Source organism: Vipera berus (genome assembly GCF_964194415.1).
Source record: "Vipera berus genome assembly, chromosome: 3".
NCBI lineage: Eukaryota > Metazoa > Chordata > Lepidosauria > Squamata > Viperidae > Vipera > Vipera berus.
The window spans coordinates 152,757,656-152,778,563 of NC_138204.1; positions in this window are offsets into that span (position 1 = coordinate 152,757,656).

The window sequence follows — 20,908 nt, forward strand, 5'->3', positions numbered from 1 at the left end:
TAATATATTACAGGATGACTCTTCTCATTAGGAACTATAGTGGTTTTGAAAACAACTGGGCTCCCACTGTAGAAATACCATCGGCATGCATTGTTTTGAAAAGGCCAGTTTTCTCTCAATAGCTTTTTGCATCATTGTTATTCATTAAACTCTCAATAGTAACAAATTACTTGTGAGTGATGATTATTTTAATTTCTTAAAAGATATTTTGGAACCTTTGTTTGCTGGGTTTGTGAGAGCTGACAAGGCTTTGGAGCCAACATGTCAGAATTCAACATGTATCACTTGTTTAGTGATACAACAGCATGTTAATGAGATGCATGAATATGTTCCACTTTAACTATATTTGGCATTTGCCAAGTGCCTGGGGGTTACAGATGAGGGAAAGAGGCATAAGGAGAAGGTCACTGCTTAAGGGCAGCTCATATGTTATATGTTATTACTTTGATCACATATTTATGAACTGGAAGAGCAATAAGGGAAATATTCACCACATGGTGCACACATGGGTGCTGGAAGATACAAACAGTTATTTTCACTTCAATTCCACTTTCTGTTATGAAAATTCATTCTTAATTTAATTAAATGTGTTTATTGTTTCTTGTGAGTCAAGCTTTTTCCTTGTTCCCATAACCCAGATGTGTGCTTTTTAGATTACATTTATTTAATGGAGGTTGCTTATAGTTCCCAGATTACCTAGATATTATTAGATTTTTCAGACCTGGTTTCTTAACCAATCTATTGAATAGAAACTGCTGTTGTATAATAAGGGTGGCTCCAGATCTAATTTGGTCTGCGTTTTTAGGAAAACCAATCTTATTTACATTTCATAGATAAATACGTAGACCAGAACACAGATGCATTTTAGATTTTGTACTTCTTCAAATTTTTGTGTCATAGTTCTGAATTCAAAAACTTTGTAAAATACTTATTTGATTGTGCATTTGGAATTAAATCGTGTATAAGCATATTTCATAGGGGATAATTCCAACTTAATCTGAATACACATACATTTTAAAATGTCACAACAGGATGCAACAAACATGACTGAATGCATGTGACATTGATGTGACACAAAATAGAACAGCCCTTCCATCAAGGTAGCATAGGAGTCCGGAAATCAATTGGAAATGATAGTCTGATGTTCTTACTGCATCTTTTAATTCAGTTAAGTATCTAAGTTCATAAATATGCCTTCCAGCTTCTATTAACTAAATCTAATTAAACTTTATTTGTCTCCAGTTTTTATAGGTATGAGATACAAGTTGCCTCAATTTTCTACTTGATTAACATCAGAATTCCAACAGCAACTAAATTTTGCCATTTTCAGGCCTTTCTTACAAGCTAATGAGAGAAAGCAGAAGTAAATCTATTTGCTCCACTAATAGTCTTCCTAGAGATCACTTAAATGCAATAAAAGTTCAGTTTTCCTGTGAAGGGTCCTTTAGTTAAGGACAATGACTTCATTAGACTTCCTAAGCTATTTTCACATTGCTTGTACTGTGCTTACAAATACCTTCAGATGGTAGTCTGCCTCTCCATTCAACTCCTCCTTCTCCTCTCACCCCCAGGGTAAAACGAAAGGTGCTTTCTTTCCCCACAGGCAACTGAACTTTCTTGTTTTTTTTCCTTTGAAAACATTTCACTTCTTATCCAAGGAGCTTCATAAGTTCTACCCAACTGGTGGGGATTCAGGTAGAGTTAGGTAGAACTGAAAATGCTTCTTGGATGAGAAGTGAAACATTTTCAAAGGAAAAAAAAACAAGTCCAGTTACCTTTTGGGGAAAAAAACACCTTTGGAACAACCACCTGAATGATTGAGAATTTCTAGGAAAACATCAGCCTTTTGCAATTTGGCTTGTGCTGAGGTAGAAAATTGGACCGTTAGTAATACACAGAATCGAGCAATAGGCAGAGGTCCTACAGTGGGGCTTAAAAGCTTGTGAACCCTTTTGAATGTTCAATATTTCTGCATAAAAATGACCTAAAATGAGATGTGTTTTCCTCATGACTCCTAAAGTTAGATAGAGAGAACCTGATTAAATGAAGCTAAAACAGTACATTTGTTTATATTGTTAACTGTAGTCCTTTCTGTATAGCCTCAAAACCACACGTCTGTAGCCAGATTGATTTGTTCCCTTCCCCAAATGGCATAACTTTCCCAGATCAACACCAGGACCTGAGCATCCAGGAGAAAGGTTGAGATAACGTATGGATCTGGATGGCTCATTTTCTCTACATGCTAGGACAAGGGTGGACAACTATGGCCCTTTTACAACTTGTGGACTTAAACTCCCAGAATTCCTGAGCCAGCCATGGTATGGTATTTGGTTTGCTAAAATTTGGGAAACCACTTGATGGTAGCAAAAGAATACAAAAAACTCCATCTCAGGATGTTTTGCAACCCAGCTACGGAAGCCATATATATGATAATCCTCTGTTGTTGTTGTTAGTTGCGAAGTCGTGTCCGACCCATCGCGACCCTATGGACAATGTTCCTCCAGGCCTTCCTGTCCTCTACCATCTTCTGGAGTCCATTTAAGCTCACGCCTACTGCTTCAGTGACTCCATCCAGCCACCTCATTCTCTGTCGTCCCCTTCTTCTCTTGCCCTCAACCTTTCCCAGCATTAGGCTCTTCTCCAGTGAGTCCTTCCTTCTCATTAGGTGGCCAAAGTATTTGTGTTTCAACTTCAAGATCTGGCCTTCTAAAGAGTCAACTGTCAAAATCCCATCGTGCTGCTTCCCTGCAGCTGTATCAGAAGGTCACTTGTCAGCTGTTTCACCCAGTCAAATGGAGACAAAGATCCTTTGGATGGTCAGTTTTTCTCTAATCAATCTACATTTAAGCAAATGCTAGAACCTGAGAGGAAAAGGTGCAGTTTGAATTTCCATACAGCACAGGATGACCCACATAAGAAAGTTAAATGTATCAGAACATGATACTCCTCTTAAGACGGAGTACATAAAATAACTGATTTTTAATTTGTTCTCTGTCAATGGTAAAAGGTATTTTTACTTCCCCCCTTAATTTTTAAAGTTGGGCTCAGCAAATATATCTAATCTTGAGGGTGGAGGTTTGTTCTCCGAGCTTGTGGGTTGATTTCCGAACTTTTTGATAGCAGGCCAGGAAGTTTAGGGGATGTCAGTGTTCTTCTGTTTATAAGGGCTTCATGTGGTCAGTAGGTCTTGTGATGGGGAGTCACATCAGGGGAGAGTGTTGTGATGGGTCTTGAAATGGGTCAGATGTGGTCACATCAGTTGAGGTCTTGTGATGGATCTTGTGATGGGGAAGTAAAGATTAGGTGAGGGTTATTGGGAGGTGAAGTGCTGGTTAAGGGTGTGGCGGGGTTGTGTGTGTTGATTTGGAATAAGTTGCTGGTTGGCTGTGCAGCTGATTTGAATTCTGAGGGGTTCATAGGCTGGTTGTCGGTTGATGTGTCTGTTGATGGAATTGCCTGTGGAGTGCCAGGCTTCAATAAGCTCAAGAGCATGGTGGGTGGCCAATGATTCTTGTATTGCTCCAATCAAGTTGGTGTTGTTCGGTGTCAGTGTGGGTAGCGATTAGAGATTTGGGATCGTGGTGACTGACTGCCAGCTGGTGTTCGTGGATTCTGGTTTTTAATTGATGTGAGGTTTGTCCCACATAGAATCAGTTGCAATTGTTACAGCTGATTTGGTAAATTATACTGATTCTTTCATCCTTCAGTATCTTGTCTTTAGTTCTAGATAATTCCTGGCTGATTGTGGCTGTGGGTTTATAAGCTGTGATTATTCCTACCGGTTGGAGAATTCTGGCTTTCATTTCTGACACCCCCCTTTTGTGTATGGTAGGATTAGTTTTTGTGTGGCAGTTGGCTGTGTGGTACATTGTGGTTTGGATGTTGTGTATCAGAATACAACTTTTTTGAATAGATGTTGTGGAGAAGGATGCCAAGCAGCCATTTCTCTTCCACTTTTCTTAGTGCTATGGTGCTGCAGTGTTTCCTGGCTCTTCTGAAGAGGGTCTGGATGCAGGTTCTTTTGTGTGTGGTGTAGTGGTTGCTTGTGAAGCTGAAGATTTGGTCCATGTGAGTGGGTTTGCGGTAGACATGGGTTTCCAATTCTCCATTGTCTCGTCTTCTTATGTCAATGTCAAGAAATGGAAGTCTTTTGTCTGTTTCCTCTTCGCATATGAATTTGTTCCCTGACACAAAAATGCCAGAAAATATATCAGAAATTGCCCTTTGCAATTCTTTCTTATAATAAGCAAGATTTGCTTTTGTCTAAGTGAAAACAGGGGATAGATAGGATTTATGATGGATTTTATACAGTTCAGAATTTTATTATAAAGAGAATTCCAGCATCCTATGAATTATTCTCATATAAACATATCATAGGTTTGATAGATTCTCTTCCAGTGAAACTGTATTAATTAAGAAAAGATCAAGAAACATTTATAGAACGTAGTATACAAAACAGATTTATGAAGTAGAAAAATGTAAGAATAATTTTAAACACAGGACTGCATTTAAATTTCTGAGCATTCTCTAGTTTATCAACCTATAATCTAAATGATTTCAAATATTTAGCATTGTTTTTCAACTATGACTATTTAAATCAACCTATTAAAATGTGCTGTACATTATTTTCTTGACTTCCACGAACATTTCGGTTCATGTGCCTCCAATATGAAAGGATAAGAATTGGATGGAGTATTCATTCTATTTTTATTGGATCTCCATCCGTGAATATATTTTCCTAGGCATAAAGCAATTTTTACTGTGGGATGGAGGTCATAACCACAATTTTACACAGTTAGACAACGTTTATCACAGAAAAAGTTAATTAGATCAAGCAAAGCACAAAGAATGGAGTTTATTAACAGCATGCAAGGAAAAAAACTGTTCCAAGCTAACATAAAACATACTGCAAAACTGGTGATTAACACCAGAGCCGTCAAGATTCTTGGGTACCTGATCATTTGTGCTCTGTAAATTTGTTATCCCTCTTCCTTCCCTGCCCTCCCCCCAAAGAACTAGGAAAACTACCCAACAAAGAGCTAATTTTTCAAATAGACGAAAGCTTATTATGTTCCTGTTGCATATTCATAAATGTAAAGGTTATGTGCTGGGTGTTTGACTTTATTTGCATGAAATATTTAACTACTCTGTTAATGTTCTGAATAGATGCAGTTTATCCATTACAACATGTAATGGAGATATAGAAATAATTTACTACCATGCCCATTCCCCCTTAAAATTTGTGCCCTCAATGAGATGGAGGTAACACATAAAGGGAGTTAATGCACAAGATTAGGACTATGGGTAACTTTCTAGGAGAAAGAGCCTTGGTGGAACAGTCGGCTAATGCCTCCTTAAGTAACACCAGCTGCCTGCAATTAGTGCAGGTTCGAGTCCCACCAGGCTCAAGGTTGACTCAGCCTTCCATCCTTCCAAGGTAGGTAAAATGAGGACCCAGATTGTTCGGGGCAATAAGCTGACTTTGTAATAATGCCACTTGGGGGGGGGGCAAAAGCCCTAATAAGCAGGCATATACATAGAATGAAGGCTATTGCTAAGCACATTGATTTGTGCTTTAGATTGTAAGCCGCCCTGAGTCTTCGGAGAAGGGTGGGATATAAATGGGATTTTTTAAAAAAAATCTTTCTGAGCAAAACAAGGACTTTTCCAAAATGGGTAAGAGAAAATGGGTTTTATTTTCTGTTCAAATAATGTAAGGCCAGAATATACATGCTTGGAAAAAAAACCTCTAACTTTTTTTAAAAGCATAGTTTCTCCAGAATAGGTCATGTGGTTGAATAAAGATACAACCTATGCAGTACTATATTTCTGTAATTATTGGAACAGCAGAATATTAAAGAAACTCATTAAATCAGGATCCCATCCATTGAGATAAGGTAGTCCTTGACTTACAACAATTACAACATCTTCCAGACAGGATGTGAACCATGAAAAGTACAAACAGATGCTGGCAGAGACTTCTTAACCATGTCGTGATTCAGGGTCAGCCTGTGGGTTCGGCAGTTGGGTCGGATGACTCAGAGGAGGAGAGGGGTGTTGAAGACCTTGCTGAGGGGGTTGAAGATCTTGCTGATGATAGCCCCCAGCCAGGCCCCTCCCACTTGGTTACCACGGAGACCCAGCTGTGTGAGCCTGACAGTGTGGATGAAGATGACCCACAGCTGGCCCTGTTCAAGGATGCCCGACGCAGGAGGCAGTCAATTAGGAGTAAACAGAGGAAGGCAATGGGGCTTCTCGGAAGGAGGCAGAGAGAAGCCACGCCCTGAACTCTATATAAGGGGAATGTGTGGGGAGGGCTGGTTTGCTGAAAGCAACCACTCGGATAGTGTTTCTTAAAGCTCCTGTTTCTTGGTTCGTGTCTTGTTTGTTTTTGTAGTAATAAATTTGGCAGGCGTAATTCCAGCCTCTTGCCGTTTGTAAAGGGGTTGCCTTTTCTGCAGGGCCGGTAGCAGGCTGGTACAGAACAGTTTGCCTTCAGCCTCCCACCCCTTACTAATATTATGGAGCAACTACGTGCTGAGAATGCCCAGCTCACCCAGCAACTCACTTTGCTGGCAGCTCAGGTGGCTCAACTACAAGCTCAGGTTCATGCTGCACCCCCACCATCACCCCCACCCAGGAGAAAATGCCAAGTTGCAATGCCGGATAAATTTACTGGCAATCCAGAACTGTTTCCTGCTTTCCTGGAACAATGCCAGCTCTTTATCAGCATAAGAGCAGCTGATTTCCCCACTGACCGGGATAAGGTGGGGTTTGTGTTAAGCCTTCTTTCGGGTGATGCAGCTCGTTGGGGCACGCCTCTGCTGGCTCAACCTAGCCCATTGTTGGACAACTTTGTGGGGTTTTGTGATCATATGCGTCTGATGTATGAGGACCCTATTAAGACGCAGACTGCTACTCGACGCCTGAAAGCTCTGAGGCAGGATCAACCTACAGGGCTATATCAGTGATTTCCGGCTGCTTAGCCAGGATTCCGCCTGGAATGAGGCTGCGCTCATGGATGCCTTCCAGGATGGATTGTCGGAGGAGATGTTGGATGAGCTGGCCCGTGTGGATATTCCCTCAGACCTGAATGGGCTGATCCATCTCTGCCTGCGGATCGATGCTCGGTTGCAGCAGCGAAGGAGTCACCGTGCCACCCCACAGACCCCTGCAACCCCTGTTGTGCGTGAGCCTGCAGTTCAAAGGGAGGAGCCAATGGAGCTGGGTGCCGCCAGGTCTCGTCTATCGGTGACTGAAGTGAACAGACGACGATCGGGGGGGTTGTGTTTTTACTGTGGGGACCCTGGGCATTTGGCTGCTTTTTGCCCAAAGAAGCGACAGCGAGCATCAGTGACCGGGTCTGCCCCGAGAAAGTCCCCTACTTTTCTGTCGGGAAATGCCCCGAGCCCGATCTAGACGGTGTGATAGATCGGGCATCCCACAACAACACTGAGTGACGTCTTTCCGATGCTGCCTGTGGACCTCCACGGCATCTGATTTTGGAGGCACATCTGATCCTTCCTGGCAAGCCAGAGGGGATTCCAGTCCATGCCTTAATTGACTCTGGGGCCACCACAAATTTTATGGACTCAGCATTTGTGGCCAAATGGGCTGTTCCCCAGTGCCCGGTGGATCCACCCATGTTAGTGGAGACTATCGATGGTCGAGTGCTCCTGTCTGGGCCAATTACGGCCGCCACGCAACCATTATGTATGGCCATCAGTTCCCATGTGGAGGCCATCCAGTTCTATATCACCTCAGATCTGCACTTCCCCGTGGTCTTGGGACTGGCGTGGCTCCGGGCGCATGACCCACAGATCTATTGGTCACAGAACTTGGTCACCTTCCCAAGCTTGCAGTGCATGGACCACTCCTGCCATATCTGTGCCGGCCAGGTGGAGGGTTCCCCAGGGGTTTCCTTGCCTCCCGAACTGTCCGACTTTGCTGATGTGTTCAGCGAGACAGAGGCAGATCAATTACCCCCGCACAGGCCCTATGACTGCCCCATTGATTTAGTCCCTGATGCGCCTCTCCCAGTGGGGCGTTTGTACTCCATGTCGGACCCCGAGTTGGCTGCATTGCTGGACTTTCTGGAGAAGAATTTGGCTCGTGGTTTCATCCGGCCCTCGTCCTCGCCAGTGTCTGCACCCGTGCTCTTCGTCAAAAAGAAGTCAGGTGAATTGCGGCTTTGCTGCGATTATAGGAAACTCAACGCCATCACGGTGCGCAATCGTTACCCGCTGCCCCTCATCCCCGAACTCTTGGACCGACTCCGGGAGGCTAAGATCTTCACGAAACTGGACCTGCGTGGAGCTTACAACCTCGTCAGGGTTCGGCCGGGTGATGAGTGGAAGACGGCGTTTGGTACTCGCTATGGACATTTTGAGTACATGGTGATGCCATTTGGCCTGACCAATGCCCCCGCTGTGTTTCAGCATTTCATGAATGACATTTTCCGGGATTTCTTGGATCAGTTTGTCGTGATCTACTTGGACGACATCCTGATCTACTCCCCGTCGCGTGAGATGCACCATCAGCATCTCCATCAGGTCCTGCAGCGACTCCGAGAACATCGGCTGTTTGCCAAGTTGGAGAAGTGGCAGTTCTACCGGGTGACCATCGATTTCCTGGGTCACCGCATTTCTCCTGAGGGCATCGCCATGGAGCCGAGTAAGGTTGAGTCTTTGCAGAGTTGGCAACCCCCGCGTCGCGTGAAGGATGTTCAGCGACTTCTTGGGTTCGCCAACTATTACCGAACTTTCATCCCTGGGTTTGCTGCCTTGACAGCCCCCCTCACCCGGCTCCTGCAGAAGAAGACTCGGTTCCAGTGGAACGCTCCAGAACAACGGGCTTTCCAGACTTTGAAGGAAGCCTTCATGAAGGAGCCCATCTTGAAGCATCCTGACCTGCAACGGCCGTTTGTTGTGGAGGCGGACGCCTCCGACATTGCCATTGGGGTGGTGTTACTCCAGGCAACGACGCCCAGCGGTACCCTCTTCCCTTGCGCGTACCATTCACGAAAACTGAACCCTTCGGAGCGCAATTATACAATCTGGGATAAGGAGCTGCTGGCCATCAAAGCGGCGTTCGAGGCCTGGAGGCATCATCTGGAGGGAGCGCGGCATCAAATCGAGGTCCGGACAGACCATAAGAATTTGGAAAGCCTGCAGACTGCTCGGAATTTGAACCAATGCCAGATCCGGTGGTCTCTTTTCTTTGTGAGGTTTGACTTCCGGGTTCGGTAAATACCTAGTGGGCACAATCAAAGAGCGGATGCTCTGTCCAGGAAGCCCGAATATTCCCGAGTGGAAGACAAGCTTCTGCCCAGGACAGTGATCCCCGTCGAGTCTTTTGCTGCGGTGCGGGAGCCGGTTGATATACGGGCTCGGATCCGGGAGGCACAGCAGCAGGAGGTGTGGGTGGCTCAGCGGAAGAAGGAGGTGGGGCCAGATTCTCCTTGGACGGTCACGGATGGACTCTTGTATTATCGTGACCGGCTCTACGTTCCAGGAGGGCCACTCAGGGGACTCATCCTCAGCCAGTGTCACGATAACCCGGCGGCAGGGCATTTTGGCATGTTCAAGACCCTGAACCTGGTCTCCCGTACCTTCTGGTGGCCCCGGGTCCGACACGACGTCCAGTCCTATGTTACCTCCTGCATCCCATGCAGGCAGGCCAAGTCAGCGACAGGGGCCCCGCCTGGATTACTGCAGCCTTTGCCGACACCCAAAAGACCCTGGGGGGCTGTGTCCATGGACTTTCTGATGGATTTACTCCCATCCTCTGGTTTTACGACAGTGTATGTGGTGGTGGACATGCTGACCAAGATGGCGCACTTCATCCCCTGTCGCGGCTTACCGTCAGCCCGCGCTACTAGTCGTATGTTCATTCAGCAGGTGTTTCGGCTGCACGGCCTCCCTGATAGAGTTGTCTCTGATAGGGGGGGCCAGTTTACAGCCCGCTTCTGGCAGGAGTTGATGCATGCGTTGGATATCAAGATTTGCCTCTCGTCCACGCATCATCCTCAAACTGACAGGGGAACCGAGAAGGTCATCGGTATCCTGGAACAATATCTGCGCTGCTACGTCAATCTGCAGCAAAACAATTGGGTGGACTATCTGGCCATAGCTGAGTTTGCATTTAACAATTCGCAGCACACCTCCACACAGATGACACCGTTCTTGGCCAATGTGGGATATCACCCCCGGTTTTTCCCCCTTTCTCCCATGGACTCACCGGAGCCGGCAGCGAATGACTTCATGGCAGAGTTACAGGCGATCCATCGATTGGTGCGATGTCAGTTAGAGAAGGCCAAGGCCGATTACAAAAGGTTTGCTGATCGGTCAAGACTGGATACGCCTCCACTATCGGTGGGAGATCGGGTCTGGTTGTCCACCAGGAACCTACCATCAACACGGCCGGTGAGAAAGTTAGATCACCGATATTTAGGACCGTTCCCAGTCGAGGCTGTCATCAATCCGGTCGCCTATCGCTTAACTCTGCCACGTTCCCTGCGCGTGCACCCAGTCTTTCATCGGTCTCTGTTGGTCCCCGAGCAACCGGCCTGTCCACTCCGCCGAGTGGAACCTCCCCCATCAGGACCTCGTGATGGAGGCAGCACCCCCGAGTACGAGGTCGCCAGCATCAGGGATTCCCGTTGGCTGAAAGGCCGTTTCCAGTACCTGATTGAATGGAAAGGTTACGGACCAGAGGACTTCACCTGGGAAGACGCGACCGCCGTTCATGCCCCTGCGTTGGTGACCGCTTTTCATGAACAATTTCCATCCCGACCGCATCCGGATCGGCAGACCCAGGGGAAGGGCTCTGCGATGCGGGATAGTGTCGTGATTCAGGGTCAGCCTGTGGGTTCGGCAGTTGGGTCGGACAACTCAGAGGAGGAGGGGGGTGTTGAAGACCTTGCTGAGGGGGTTGAAGAACTTGCTGATGATATCCCCCAGCCAGGCCCCTCCCACTTGGTTACCACGGAGACCCAGCTGTGTGAGCCTGACAGTGTGGATGAAGATAACCTACAGCTGGCCCTGTTCAAGGACGCCCGACGCAGGAGGCAGTCAATTAGGAGTAAACAGAGGAAGGCAATGGGGCTTCTCGGAAGGAGGCAGAGAGAAGCCACGCCCTGAACTCTATATAAGGGGAATGTGTGGGGAGGGCTGGTTTGCTGAAGGCAACCGCTCGGATAGTGTTTCTTAAAGCTCCTGTTTCTTGGTTCGTGTCTTGTTTGTTTTTGTAGTAATAAATTTGGCAGGCGTAATTCCAGCCTCTTGCCGTTTGTAAAGGGGTTGCCTTTTCTGCAGGGCCGGTAGCAGGCTGGTACAGAACAAACCACTCCTCTGATGAAACCTTTAGGACGTCATGGCATTCACCACTTTGTCACCCATAGTGAGACTAAAGCGGCTTTTACAGAGAAGTTTAACCGTCCGCTGAAAAATAATCTGTGGAGATGTATTATGGCTAGAAATACCCATTGCTATGTGAACATTTTGTCTGCTAATCTTCAAGGGTACAAGGGCACTTTCCATTGTAGCATCCGATACCATACATTTGTGTAATGAAAGGGAGTGGGGATAAGAGTGTATGGAAGTTTTCAAAAGTAAAAGAAGGGAAAAATATCTTAAGGTAGGGCAACTGCATCAGGCTATTCAGACTGAATATGGGAAGTTTGAAAAGGGCTATATTCATCATCAAAGAACTGGGGAAAAGGGGGAAAGAATGGTGTATAGATTAAGAGATTTCACAGATGAGCCTGCAAAGAGGTCTTGGTCTGCTTACCAAGATTTTGTAGATAGAATCTAAAAAGTGATCAGGGGAGAAAAAGGTGGTGCAAATACAGAGAGATTCTAATCCATGGGTGTACAGCCTTGGCAAATTTAAGATCTGTGAACTTCAACTCCCAGAATTCTCTGCTAATTTAATGACATCATTAATTAAACAAACAGTAAGTGATTGTTAAACTTAGTGTAAGCTCCAGCCACTTACCAAAATTCCCTGTGATTGGCAGCAGAAGCTGAATTTGATTTGAGTTTTTTTGTGTTTTTTCCCCCCAGAACAGCTTATACAAACAAATAGCTTTCAGCATATACAATTTATTGGCTTGCCAGCAAATTGCAAATAAACCTGTTTGTAGTCTAGTCATTTCACACCATCTCCCAGGAAACACAACAAGCTGCTCACTTTTCACTTATGGTAGTTTTAAATTAATTCAAATGAAGCTTGCCTCTTGAGCCTATTCTACATGACGGTGAAGCAACTGATGATGATAAATTACAGTAGCTTCACAACTTACAAACTCAGCTGCAGTCTTCTGTGGAATATGTACGTATGTGAAACATGTATCCATAACCTGAATCACAGTTAAAGAAATGATCACAGCTGACTCGGCCATAGTGGATTGTAAAAAATGTGCTAAGAAAGCAGCTGTTAACATTGTTATATTTTTCAAATTAGAGATTATGGAAAGGAACATCAGTTTCAGTATAGAACTATATCTATGGAATGAGAATTCATCTGAAGAATGAATTTTAGTGTAATGTATCGGTTTCTTCACGCAGGAAAGAAGATGAGGCAAGTGGTTTCAGCAGAACACATAGTTTATTGCTTGCAGGATCTGAACTGAGAATAGGGCTGCAGCTGGCAGCAATTTATAGCCTGGCCCCTAGGTGGCAGCCAATAGATTTAAAGTAATCCATTGCTGCCTAGGGGCAGCCAATAGCAGGACTGGAGACCTGGAGTCTGGGTTGCTGGAGAGCCTTTAGCTAATCCAGCTAACCATGTGGTGCTACAATTGAGCCCGATACATAACATTTAAGGTGGAGCAGGGTAACTCACTTATCTTCAGCACAGCTTGAGCTAAAATCAAAATGACCCTTATGATCAAACTAAGACCGGACAACTTTACCACACTGTCTCTCCCATTCTCATCCTGAGCATTTTTCTGAGCTGCGTTAGCTAGGTGACCTAGTTATTACGGATTCATTTTATTGAAATCAACAATAATAATGAATTCATTCTGCTTCCCATATAGCCTCCTCAAATCACTTTCACAGCATTCAGGAAGAAGCTTTATTATTCCTTATAAAGCTTCTCTTCTTTGTAACAAATCTTTTTGCATTTATCAGTCTGAGGCAGAAGAGACTATTATTACTGCAAATTTTATTCTATCCTGTCCCCACACTACAGTATTTCAGGCACTTAAAAGGCAGGTTTCACAACTCTTAGCAATTCTCTGATTTCTGTGAAAATTGGCAAGTTTGACATCCTTATCAAGAGTCTTTTCCTGGCAATTTCATCCCATTGTGCTATTTCATCCCATTTGGGGGCTAATTTTTTGTTGTTCAGGCCCAAAACGGACTTCCAGAAGCAGCATCCACACAGAGAACCAGTTGTTCACATATTTGAATCCCACCACTGGATCAGAGGCTTTTAAGTGCTCTAAGTCTCTAGAAATGGTATAAGATTGATTGATTGATTGATTGATTGATTGATTGATTGATTCAATTTATATGGCTTGCCCTTCTCAACAAAAAAACTCTGGGCAACTAACAGCAGTTAAAACCAATGAAGAACACAAAGGAAATAGGCAAGTGGCAGATAAAATAAAAACAGTGGACAATCATGAATGCAATTGGCTTCCAGTCTCTGTTACACAGACCTCCATGCCTTGGAACACAGCCCTTTCTTCAGGGCCTTTTGAAAGGTCAGCAGGGTTTATATTTATGCTTTTCTGAAGATTTTTTTCAAAATTATAATAATTCAGGGCACCTTCACTCCTTATCCACCAAAAATACCAAAAATTATAGCATTTTAAACATATACCAATAGTGCTCTAGAAGAGATTCTTTATGAATATCTGCTTCTGATCTTGAAGTTTCAAATAAGCCTAGTGAAAAGTTATAATTTCACAGTGATGAAGGAGATATTAATTCATCCCATTACCAGCTCCCCTCTCAAAATGAAAATGTCCAATGTTTTCCATTACATAGAACACAATAGGATTTTCTTCTTAATAGGTATGAAATAGCACTAAACAAACAAAATGGAATGAGAAATTACCACTACAGAAACAGGTTTAGTACCAAAATATCAAAATTCAAATCACTTAAATCAAGGTTAATTTGCTAAGTATGACCGCAAAATTTATTTGCTGAAACTTTAAACACTTAAATTTGGACTACAAGCATCACAATGTTTTGGCTGGTTTCTTTTTATTTCAGAATAAAAGTCCCACCTGGTTTGGAGAATATCCTTTGGAGAATCTGACTTGAAATGAAATCAAATGGTTGGACCTGCTACTATAATGAGTGACCTGCCCAGATTAGATTTGTACGAGGGAAAAAAAGCTAGGAAGGAACTATGGAAGTAGCTGCGGTATTTCTTGATTTGAGGGACCCAGGAGACTAGGAGTTCTAGTCCTATCTTAGGTATGAAATCCTGCTGGGTGACTTTGGGACAATCACACTCTCCCTCAGCCCAACCCACCTCTCAGGGTTGTTGTTATGGGGAAAATAGGAGGAGGAGGGAGTATTGGGTATGTTCACCACCATGAGTTACTTATAAAATAATAGAAGTAGGTTTAAAAAAAATCTAAACAAACAAATAAATAAATGGTAATGAGATGAATGATCACAGAGGTGGATATAAGTGGCAGCCATAGTTTTGCTGGTGTTGATTTTGTGGCTATCTGAATGAGGCAACATCAGCAATAGAGCCCTCCGGGTTTAAAAGTTCCAGAAAGTTTCTGACCAAGTCAGTTCTTGGCCCTGGCACCGACCCTTATATTTGGACTGGGAGATTTGTGCCAGTTTTGGGAGGAAACTAATCTATATTCATTTTTAAATGGGCTTTATATTTACATTGATTTTAAAATGCATTCTATTGAATCCTAGTAGCGATTAAATCGTAAGCTAATATACATTGCTGCTAATTTCACCTTTTTTTGGTAAATTAAATATATTGCTTTTTGGGAGAACTTCATTTGCAAAGTTGGCCATAGTAATTTGGATGGATGGATGGATGGGTGGATGGATGGATGATCTTTTAAAGTTGGGCAAATCAACTGTATTACATACTTCATTTATTCTGTTGCTATTATTTCATTTGTTAATTTGTTCAGCAGATTTATATCATCAGCATAATCTACACTTCCTTCTGCAGACTGATTTCCTGGAAAAAAGTCCATGGAGAAATAATAACTGGCCAAAAGTGATTCAATGAGCTTTCAGGATAGAGTAAGTATCTGAACTTGACTTTCTTATTTTCTTTCTTACTGTTTTAGACCAGTACTTAACTCTGCTTCTTGTCTACAGCCACATTAACCTCATCTACATAAACCTTCTCTGCAGGATTTCACAAGTACTTTTCAGAACCAATGCAGCAGCTGCTGTGCCATAAGAACTAGACTGAGTGGAGAAGATGCCATGAATTATTAAATTTATGCAAAAGTCATCAGAAAAGCACATGCCTATTCTTTATCGCTTTTCTTTTCTTATTTCATCTTATATGCAACAGCATTGATTTTAGCACATTTGCAATGTAACTCTGATTTTTAAAAAAAAATTCTTAAAGGTAAATTTTCTGGTCGAGATGTATTGATTTAATATTCATATTGATTTTTGATTGACTGATAGAATTTTCTTTTAAGCCAATGTAACATGTGCTTATTTTTAATTTCTCGGGAAGCCGTTTGCTTTCACAGCAAGCATCATTATTTCTGAAAATTCATCCCTCTGGCGAGAAATTTTCATATGCCACTAATTAATCGGAATGATTTGAATTGTTATAGAAAATCTGTTCAATAAATGCTTATTCCATGCTCATACACATACATTTGTACAGGAGACAAAACACCGCAGTGGAATGTGTTATGAATTCTGATTTCAGTCTTGCTGTGATTTAGGTGTAGTGATATAACATGTTACTCTTTAAGGATGATGAAATGCTTTCTTGTATGGTGGATGGTTAAATCAAATTAACTTTCAAAGAGGCGGGGGCTGGCAGTTATGTCTCAACTGTTTATGCTCCAAAGATGTGGTCAAGTCTGGGTCAGTTTGAACTCTAAATAAAGAGAGGCTTTTTCACAAATTGCAGCAAGATAATGTAGTTCACCTTTGAACCAAGCTGTCTTTCTGAGTGCCAAGAGATGAAACTTAATAACACAGTCTTGGCAAGCTGCAGTTATCAGTCTAACTCACAGGGAAGAGAGGAAATAGATGCTTAGTCCAGAGTCAGTTTTAATGGACAGTCAAAGGGTATGTTGCAAACTGGTCTGTTTGCAGAGACTCAGGACAAATGACTGGGATAGATGGTTTGTTCTTTATTAGAATAAAAATAAGTGGCAAACGAGTTGGGACAGAGAAGTACTTCTGCTTAGCTCTTTCCAACAGGACCAACACATGAAACTTTGACTGTGGGTTGTTCTAGGAAACATGAAAAATTCTAGGGAAACAAAATAAAATGCATCCATTTCTAATCTTGCTTTAGATATGAATTCACTAAGTAGCCTCAGTAAATCCAGATTTGCAGTGTAAAGATATACAAACACCATTTTAATAAAATCCACACAAATAAGCTGAAAATATAAGCAAAGTTTTTTTCTAGCACTGAGAGTGCTTTGAGCACTTTAAGCACTTTAAGGGGGATATTGCACACCTGAGCACGCTACCCCTCATTTTCTCTTCTCATTTCCTTCTCTCCTCTTGTCCTTCTCCCTCCCCATTCACACTTATTTTTTTCCTTCCTTCCTTCCTTCCTTCCTTCCTTCCTTCCTTCCTTCCTTCCTTCCTTCCTTCCTTCCTTCCTTCCTTCCTTCCTTCTTTGATTGTTGAATGTGACTGTGCTGTAGAAAGATGCAACCAAGGAGAAGAAAGGAAAGGTCAAAACCCCAAAATGGAAGCCATGACCATACGATTGAAGCCCTTCCTTTTCTTACAGGTATTAGTCACACAAGGGATGTAAAAAGAAGGAAGTCGCCACTTGTTCATGAAGACTATCTTAATAGTTTTGCCCCCCATTGGGGATGTCCCTATTTGTTAGACTAGATTAGAAATCAATCTCATATAGGCCGATACTACTCTTATTGTAAAATTATAGAAGCAGAGTCTTGCAAGCATGAATGCACCTCAGCCTGTCCTCCCTTTAAGTTCATGAGATCTAGGGAGGGGCTTGTATGAGATATTTTTTCAAGTTACAATTCTGCAGCAGACTCAGGTTTCTTTTATCTGACTCTTGCTTCAACAGAGGCTCTTCTTCCCATCCCTGATTCCCCTTGCCCTCTGCATCCTGCCACACAGTTGTTACCCTCTCCACCCCACTACTCTAGGATTGGAGAATTTTTATTTCTGTATTTTTTTTTACTCTGTTATATTTCGTTGCATGTTATGTCAATGTATTTTTGAAAAGAAAAGCCTCTTCTTATTTTCTTTTGTTTTACTCATGGCCATCTCAAGTTGTAGAAAGGACAAGTTTGGCTCCTCAGGACATAATCCATTTAAGATGTATCTTTACTTGATCATAAGCACACATTGTTTGTATTCTTCCTACTTACACTTCTCAAGACTGGTTAAACACCTACAACTTAAGGAGATCTGTGGATCCATTATATGTACCATCAGTGCTTTTTTTTAAAAAAGAAAAAGGTACCGGAACTCACACATGTCATACAAACCACCTAGGGGACGCAGTGGCTCAGTGGGTTAGGACGCTAAGCTTGTCTATCAGAAGGTTGGCAGTTTGGCGGGTCGAATCCCGAGTGCCGCGTAACAGAGTGAGCGCCTGTTACTCGTCCCAGCTTCTGCCAACCTAGCAGTTCAAAAGCACGTAAAAATGCAAGTAGAAGAATAGGGACCACTACGGTGGGAAGGTAACAGCGTTCCGTGCGCCTTTGGTGTCTAGTCATGCCGGCCACATGACCATGGAGACGTCCTCGGACAAGCGCTGGCTCTTCGGCTTTGAAACGGAGATGAGCACCGGCCCCTAGAGTTGGAAACGACTAGCACGCATGTGCGGGGGAACCTTTACCTTTACCTTACAAACCACCTTGCCTACCCTACAAGGTTCCATCCAAAAAAGGTGCCGGAACTCCGTTCTGAGCGTTCTATGAGAAAAAAAGCCCTGTGTACCATTGTCCTTGACTGACACTGATGAATTAATCCCTTGTCCCTTGCAGCCCACCAGAATGTTCCCTATTCCAATGTTTCTTTTATTTCTGCTTGTTTGCTTGTTTTGTCCTGTTGATATATTTATTTATTAAACAAATGCAAACAATATAAACAAATATATATTGCCACCGAACTCACACACAGTGACTCTAGGCAGCATACAACATTAAAAACCCATTATTAAAAATCAAAGCTTCACACTCCCTCACGCACCCCATGACAGTGACAACAGAATAAAAAAACAAACCACTTGATTGGCTACAAATAGGTCCTCAAGCTTGTTGACAAAGCCATGTTTTCAAGGCCTTGCAGAAAAGCTTGATAGTTGGGAATTGCCGTATCCCTGCCTTCCTGCTCTGATGGTTTGGGTATATATAATTGGGGACAGGCAATCTTATCCTAAAGCTACCCATGTACAAGAAATCTACTGGAATTTTGTATGAAAATGCTATAAAGGAAGATGGGTATAAGGAAGAAATAGAGAGAGATGCACCTGAGTTACACTTTTTCCAATACCAGAATTTAGAATAAAGCACAATGCCTTTTACCCTGTCTGCATGTGCTGTTAATTTTTTAGAAGGAAGTGGGACAAGGCAATGCTGATTTTTCAAAGAGAAATGTAGCAACACTGACTATTGAGTCCTTGACTCTGTTCAGGGTGGTTCAATTCAAGACCACTGCAGTATACCATGTGGAAATGAAAGCAGTGATTTCTACATGGTTTTCTAATATGAGTTACTTGTAGAAGGGAATGCTTCAGTTCATTCAGTTCATTTAACCTGTAGAAGGGTATGCAAATGCTTCAATTGCTAATGCTGCTGGTCAGTTAGTAGCTAAATCATTATGACATCAAGCTGAAGAAACAAGAATTTAGAAACAATAGTTAATTTTATATAGCATAGAAAAGTAATGTCTGCTGCAAAGGAAAATATTACCATCTTAGATAAATGTGAGAACAGTGAGGACAGTCAACCAGTGGAACAGCTTATCTCCATCACTGGAGATTTTTAATTCACCTATCTGAGATGGTATAGGGGGCTGGACTAAAAGACCTCCAAGATCCCTTCCAATTCTATTCTATTCTATTCTATTCTATTCTATTCTATTCTATTCTATTCTATTCTATTCTATTCTATTCTATTCTATTCTATTCTATTCTATTCTATTCTATTCTATTCTATTCTATTCTATTCTATTCTACAAATCTTTGGATTCCTGTAGAGCTAATATATGGGACAAGTCTAGCCTAGACAGCCCAGACGGGACTTCTTTATATAGAATTACTTTTATTAACCAGGACTTATATAAAATGAGAGTCATCGTCATTTGAATGTATTATGAACATTTAACACATCAAAAATGCAAAATAATGGCATGAATATCAGATCACTTTAACAACCCCACCCTACCTCATGAGTGTTTTCTTAAAATAAACACATATTCAAAGAAAATGTGAAATTGCCTAGTAATTGCAAATAATAATGAAGGATGATGATGATGATGATGATGATGATGATGATGATGATGATGAAAGAGTGTTTAGCTACCCCCTTACAGATCATCTTTTTTAAAAAAGTATATGCAACTGAGTGTCAATAATCCCATGAAGTGTTTTCAAGAAATATGTGTGGATTAAATGCTATGAAATTCTTACACCGCAAGTGGTGTGGACGCTACAATTTTTCTAACCAAGATTGTACATCATAATGTACAAGATTGTACATGAATACTTAAAATGCAATTCTAAGCATACTGACTGAATGGTAAATCTCATTGATTAAACTGGGATTTATTCTTGTAAATTAGTTATTAGAGTGCCGCCTAAGTAATACACTCTCCAATATTAATATTTAAATTAAAATAATAGTCTTGCAACTTTAGCAAAGGCTCTTACATTATGCATTAATATTTTGTAAAATTCCAAATTTGCATTTATTAAGATTCTGCCCATTTTACCATAAAATACAATGAAAAAAAATCAACATTTTAATATAATTAACAGCTCGGTAAGAAAATATATGCGATTGGATTCATATATTGTGTGAACCTCTGTTTTGTTTAATCGTGGCTCTTTGTATAAATACAATTGGCTTATTCACATATCACACAAAGCTATAACCCAAGATTTTCAAAATACAATGGCCAACTTCAGGCAACATTCTAAAATGCAAAAGTTTCTGGTTTAATGCAATGTGTAAAAATGCTTATTTTTATTTAACATTACAAAAATATTTATCATAATTTTCCCCCATGCAGCCTCAAAAGAGCTATTGATCACCATTTAAATGAAGGAATATTTATTACCCTCATACATCAAAATGTCTGGTTTCTATTGCCTAGTATGACATTGTATTTGTAATTGGAGACATTAAAAATGCTGGAAAGGCTTCCGGTTTGCGCGTGCAACACTGGCAGATGTGCTGGGAGAATCTCTCCCACTGCCATCCGGTCTTACACCTTCGGAGGACCTGCAAAGGGTTAAAAGTCACCCTGGATGGACGACCACCATGAGGAGGCCATCTCCCTGAGATCACAGAAGGGCGGCAGCCCTCCATTTGATCCGGAGTTCTCCTCTGGCCTGAAGAAGGCAGCCGTTCCCTGCCGAAAGCCACAGCACCATCTAAGCACAATGAAGCAATCTGGAGGATTTGGGTGAGACCTTACCCTTCTTACTTTCCTAATCTCTTTCCTGTGGGACTTTCTTGGAAAATTCTCTCCCCTTTTCAAAAAATCGG